Source organism: Mobula birostris, chromosome 17 (assembly GCF_030028105.1).
Source record: "Mobula birostris isolate sMobBir1 chromosome 17, sMobBir1.hap1, whole genome shotgun sequence".
NCBI lineage: Eukaryota > Metazoa > Chordata > Chondrichthyes > Myliobatiformes > Myliobatidae > Mobula > Mobula birostris.
The window spans coordinates 26860425-26867244 of NC_092386.1; positions in this window are offsets into that span (position 1 = coordinate 26860425).

Here is a 6820-nt window from a genome sequence, read left to right on the forward strand (position 1 = left end):
TTTGGACACATGCAAACAAAAGGTTTTCACTATACCTTGGTACATAATAAACCTATATCCAATACATTAAGGTTAGGCAACACATACAAAATGCTGGAGGAGTTCAGCAGGCCAGGCAGCATCCATGGAAAAAAGTACAGTCAACGTCTTGGGCCGAGACCCTTCAGCAGGGTTGGTGAAAAAAAAGATGAGGAGTAGACTTAAAAGGTGGGGGAAGAGGAGAGAGAAACACGAAGTGATAGGTGAGACCGTCAGGGGGAGGGATGAAGTGAAGAGCTGGGAAATTGACTGGTGAAAGAGACACAGGGCTGGAGAAGGGGGAGTCTGACATGTTGCCAGGAAGGATACATGGCTTGGTAGCTGGTCTGGGTGAGCACACGGTCGAAGGGTCGGAGAGCAGCGGAGATCACAGAGGGGGAGCAGTGAGAGAGGGTTTCACTGAACTCCTGTCGAAGGGAAGATTTGAACTTCTTTGGGTGTCGGCATCCCTGGAAGAGGCTTCACAGTGTAGTACTCAAATCACAAACAAGAGAAAATCTGCAGGTGCTGGAAATCCAAGCAACACATACAAAATGCTGGAGGAACTCAGCAGGCAGTATCTATGGAAAAAAGTACAGTCGATGTTTCGGGCCCAGACCCTTCGGCAGGACTGGAGAAAAAAAAGATGAGGAATGGAGTTAAAAGGTGGCGGGAGGGAAGAGAGAGCACGCGATGATAGGTGAGACCGGGAAGGGGAGGATTCACCTGCGAAGTCTCTTCTAGGGATGCCTACCCTGAAGAGGTTTAAATCTTCCCTTCAGCAGGAGTTCAGTGAGACCCTCTCTCACTGCTCCACCTCTGTGATCTCTGCTGCTCTCCGACCCTTCGACCGTGTGCTCACCCAGAGCTGCTACCGCAGCCATGTATCCTTCTTCCCGGTTTCCCCTATCACCTTGTGTTTCTCTCCCCTCCCCTGCAGGTTTTCTCTTGTTTGACATTAAGGTTATGTTTCTTTTTGCTTATTTTTATTCATTCAACATTGTTTTGTGTTTCAATTAATTTACAATAGTTTAATATGGTTTAATGATATTTATTATGACACAATCTTTTTCAGATATATAAGGAGTAAAAGAAATTTTGGGGTACTTGGAGGCATATGATAAAATAGACTAAAGTCAACATGGTTTTCTGAAAGGGGAAATCTTGCCTGACAAACCTGTTGGAATTATTTGATAAAAAGTCCTTGACTAGGTGCCACACATAAGGCTGATAAACAAAATAAGAGCCCATGGAATTAGTGAAAAAGTACTAGAATGGATTGATGATTGGCTGACCGGTTGGTTACTGGTAACTAGTGGTGTGCCGCAGGGCTCAGTGTTGGGACCTCTTCTTTTCACTTTATATGTCAATGATTTGGATGAAGGAATTGATGGCTTTTTGGCCAACTTTTAGGTGTATGAAGGTAGGTGGAAGGACAGGTGGTTTTGAGGAAGTGGGGTGTCTGGAGAAGGACTTAGACAGGTTAGGGGAATGGACAAAGAGGTGGCAGATGTAATGTAGGAAAGTGCATGGTCATGCACTTTATAACAAGGAATAAATGCGTGGACTATATTGTAAATGAGGAGAAAATTCAAAAATCAGAAATGCAAAGGGACTTCGGAGTCCTCGTGCAAGAGTTCCTAAAGGTTAAATTGCAGGTTGAGTTGATGAAAAGGGAGGCAAATGCAATGCTAGCATTCATTTTGAGAGGACGAAATACAAAAGAAAGGACTTAATGCTGAGGCTTGATAAGGCATTGGTCAGACCCTGCTTGGGGTATTGTGAGCAATTTTGGGCCCCTTATCTAAGAATGTACTGGCATTGGAGACAGTCCAGAGGAGGTTCAGGAGAGTTATCTCAGGAATGAAAAGTTAACATATGAGGAGCATTTGATGGCCCTGGGCCTGTACTTGCTGGAGTTTAGAAGAATGAGGGAGGATCTCTTTGAAACCTATCGAATACTGAAAGGACTGGATAGAGTGGATATGGAGAGGAAGTTTTCTACAGTGGGGGGAGTCTAAGACTACAGCCTCAGAATTGAAGGGTGTTAATTTAGAACAGAGATGAGGAAAAATGTCTTTAACCAGAAGGTGGTGAATCTGAGGAATTCTTTGCCATAGCCAGCTGTGCAGATCAAGTCATCAGGTGTATTTAAGGCAGAAGTTGATAGGTTCTTGATTAATCAGGGTATCAAAGGTTACAGGAAGAAGGGAGGAAAAAGGAGTTGAGAGGGACAATAATCGGCCATGATGGAATGGCAAAACAGACCTGATGGGCCAAATGGCCTCACTCTGCTCTTAGGTCTTACGGTCTTATAGTCTATTATTTTATTGTGAACTGTTTCAATTAATTTTCTTAATTATTTAAATCCACTTAAATGGGTTCTAAATGTTAATGAATAAGAAAGACATTTAAAGTGAATATAAATGCTTTTTACAGTGGCAATCTGTCAAAAACCCAACTTCAGGCCAATGAAGTTAGGCTGATCTTGACCTGTCCCGTGGTGGATGAGGTTTGGCAGGCTTCACTGGCGGGGAGGAAGGTGGATCTATTTAACTGCATAAAGAAATACCTATGCACTGCACAGTGGAAAGGTCCCACAAAGATTCAACAACACACACTACTCTTAACCACTTGGCTCTTGAGCAAAAGGAGATAACTACACTCATTCCATTTCCGGTGAACCCACACCGATGGTCTCCCTTTGAGGACTCTTTATCTGTTATTTAATGCTCATTATTTATTGCTATTTATTTATATTTGCATCTGCACAGTTTGTTCTTCATTTACAGTTACTGTTCTATAGACTTGCTTGGTATGCCCATCGAGAGAAGCAGCTCAGGGTTGTGTGTGGTAACGTGTACTGCATGTACTCTGATAACAAATTTTACTTTGAACTTTTGAAGATGCATTCACATTTACCATACAGGACCTCCACTGGAAAACTGACGGTTTAGATATTCCCAGTAAGTATCCCACTTGGTAGATAGTTAAACTTAACAACAAGATCTTATCTATGTAATGACCCCAATTTACAGAGACTCCCATATGATTAAATGGCAGCATTAAAATATTCACCAGATGATAAATGCACCCATATTTTAACTCTGGCTTCACCCCGAAATCAGAATGCAAGTTCCTACTCTTGTTTCAAGGGTAAAAAATTTCTTATGAAGGTCACTGACGTGAAATGTTACTTCCATTTCTCTCTCCATAGAATGCTACCTGACTGCTGAGTATTTTCAGAACTGTTTTATTTTAATTTTAGTTTCTTCATAAACTTACTGACAAATGTTCTAATTGTTCACCAGAAAGTAGATATAGGACCGATAGAAAATGATGCTGGAGAAATTGTAATGGGAGATAAGGAGATAAGGAGGAGCTGAATGAGTATTTTGCATCAATCTTCACTGAGGAAGATATCAGCAGTATACCGGACACTCAAGGGTGTCAGGGAAGAGAAAGTACTCAGGAAGCTGAATAGTCTAAAGGTAGATAAATCTCCTGGACCAGATGGAATGCACCCGCGTGTTCTGAAGGAAGTAGCTGTGGAGATTGTGGAGGCATTAGCAATGATCTTTCAAAAGTCAATAGATTCTGGCATGGTTCCGGAGGACTGGAAGATTGCAAGTGTCACTCTGCTATTTGAGAAGGGGGCAAGGAAGCAAAAAGGAAATTATAGACCTGTTAGCTTGACATTGGTGGGTGGGAAGTTGTTGGGAGTCGATTGTCAAGAATGAGGTTACAGAGTACCTGGAGGCATATGACAAGATAGGCAGAACTCAGCATGGATTCCTTAAAGGAAAATCCTGCCTGACAAACCTATTGCAATTTTTTGAGGAAATTACAAGTAGACTAGACAAGGGAGATGCAGTGGATGTTGTGTATTTGGATTTTCAGAAGGCCTTTGACAAGGTGCTGCACATGAGGCTGCTAAACAAGATAAGAGCCCTTGGAATTATGGGAAAGTTACATATGTGGATACAGCTTTGGCTGATTGGCAGGAAACAGAGAGTGTGAATAAAGGGATCCCATTCTGGTTGGCTGCCGGTTACCAGTGGTGTTCCACAGGGGTCTGTGTTGGGGCCGCTTCTTTTTACGTTGTACATCAACCATTTGGATTATGGAATAGATGGCTTTGTGGCTAAGTTTGCTGATGATACAAAGATAGGTGGAGGGGCCTGTAGTGCTGAGGAAACAGAGAGTCTGTAGAGAGACTTGGATAGATTGGGAGAATGGGCAGAGAAGTGTCAAATGAAATAGAACGTTGGAAAGTGTATGGTCATGCCCTTTGGTAGAAGAAATAAACGGGCAGACTATTATTTAAATAGGGAGGGAATTAAAAGTTCTGAGATGCAATGGGACTTGGAAGCCCTCATGCAGGATACCCTGAAGGTTAACCTCCAGCTTGAGTTGGTGGTGAAGAAGGCAAATGCAATGTTGGCATTCATTTCTAGAGGAATAGAGTATAGGAGCAGGGATGTGATGTTGAGGCACTACAAGGCACTGGTAAGACCTCACTTGGAGTACTGTGGGCAGTTTTGGGCTCCTTATTTAAGAGAGGATGTGCTGACTTTAGAAAGGATTCAGAGAAGATTCACTAGAATGATTCCGGGAATGAGAGGGTTAACATATGAGGAATGTTTGACCGCTCTTGGACTGTACTCCTTGGAGTTTAGAAGAATGAGGGGGGACGTCATAAAGATATTTCAAATGTTGAAAGGCATGGGCAGAGTGGTTGTGGCAAAGTTGTTTCCCATGATGGGGGTGGTCTAGTACGAGAGGGCATGACTTAAGGATTGAAAGGCGCCCATTCAGAACAGAAATGCGAAAAAATTTTTTTAGCCAGAGGGTGGTGAATCTAGGGAATTTGTTGCCACGGGCAGCAGTGGAGTTCAAGTCATTGGGTGTATTTAAGGCAGAGATTGATAGGTATCTGAGTAGCCAGGGCATCAAAGGTTATGGTGAGAAGGCGGGGGAGTGGGACTAAATGGGAGAATGGATCAGCTCATGATAAAATGGCGGAGCAGACACGATGGGCCGAATGGCCAACTTCTGCTCCTTTGTCTTATGGTCTTATGGAAATATAAAAGTTCTCCTTCAAGTTTCTTAAAGATAAATTCCAGTGTGAGTTCTATTTGGAGCTGCTACAATTTTGACTTTGAATAAATGGACCATACTATTCAAGGTGACTTGCACGATTAAGGTAGTAGAATAACTGGGCTTAATAACTAGGAGAAAGTAATCTGAGAATCTGATGTCTTGCTCCACTTCCACCAGATGGACCATCCAGGTTTAATTTGACAGAAAAAATATTTAATGAAATATACCAAACAAGACTTGCAAGCTGCTTAAAATGTCTAACATGCTCTGCAATGATATGTTGCACTGTGACAGAACAAAATGATTCATTTAATTACTTGTTCTTCAGTCTTTTTTTTAAATACCCAGTTTTAAAAGGGATCTTTCTTCGCCCCTGCCACCCCCACCCCCCGTTGCATTATCACACAGTTAAGTACTTACAAAGAAATATAATCATTTCAAATACTGCACGGACTGCAGTGGTGTAAAATTGGAACAGTTTTCATCTAATCATCTGTCCGCAAACATTATTTAGAAAGAATATATGTAATGGGATTTTCCTGTCAAAAATCTCATATGGTTTTATATAGCACAATCCTCTGGAATTACATTCCATATTGTTGTCTAAAATGTGAAATGAAATTTTTAGTCATATTAGTCTGGGCAAAGGTGTCATGTACTGAGAATATGCTTTGCACGATGGATGGTCACTGCAGAAACAGAAACCTAGACTGAGGGTAGGAGAGAGGCCACATACGGAAGACGTTCATGGATAAAGGGGAATATCTGAAGCCACATACGGAAGACGTTCATGGATAAAGGGGAATATCTGGGGACAAAGGTTTAGCACTGATTAGAGAAGGGCAAACAGTGAGGCTTATGCAAGATTCAAGATTTATGATTGGTTAATGTTATTTCCCATGCACACGTGTAAAGGAGAATGAAATAATTGTTACTCCAGATCCAATGCAACACCAAAAGAAAACAGACTAAGATGAAGGATGCAATAATAAAAACACAATACGTAAGAGAGTTTATGTACATAAATTGATTGTGTGTCCATAAAGTGATGCTGGGCACAGGTGTGTCTAGCTTTATGAACTTTGTGTTGGAGGTGGAGGTGAGAATGCTAAGACACAGCCAGGTAAATACAACATTTATAGCGGTGTAACCTGAGATGGGTTCTCAGTGGTAGCTGGCACCTGAATTATGTAGGCCACTCCTACGCCACTCTGAAGCAGGCCTCACTAGGGCAAAGGAGGTGTGAATGGTCTGTTGATGGGTCCATGAAAATTACAGGTGCAGGTTTCAGGCAGGCATTGCTCATGGTTTGACTCCACCGTAAATGCCATGTTCCTCCATGCATTGCTGCATCAGACTCAGAGAACACATGGAAGAGAATGCTTGGTGGATTCCGTGATTTTTCAATTACCTTCTACTGAAGTTTCTAAGCATGTGTATTATCTACTATTACCTGTACTATCTGCTGCTGAATTGGAGTAAAGATGAGGAGATGGATATTTTTCATAGATTTTTTCACCCATTGATAGACTAAACGTTTATTGAGTAAAACAACTGGACCTTCAACTGATCTCGTGTACAAGTTGACATGTTGGTCACTGGATACAGGTTGATAATCAGCAGCAATACTGGTGTAGTCGCTTGTGGTATGTGTGACATGATCTCAAATTCAAGCACTATCCTTAAGCGCAGAAAGCTC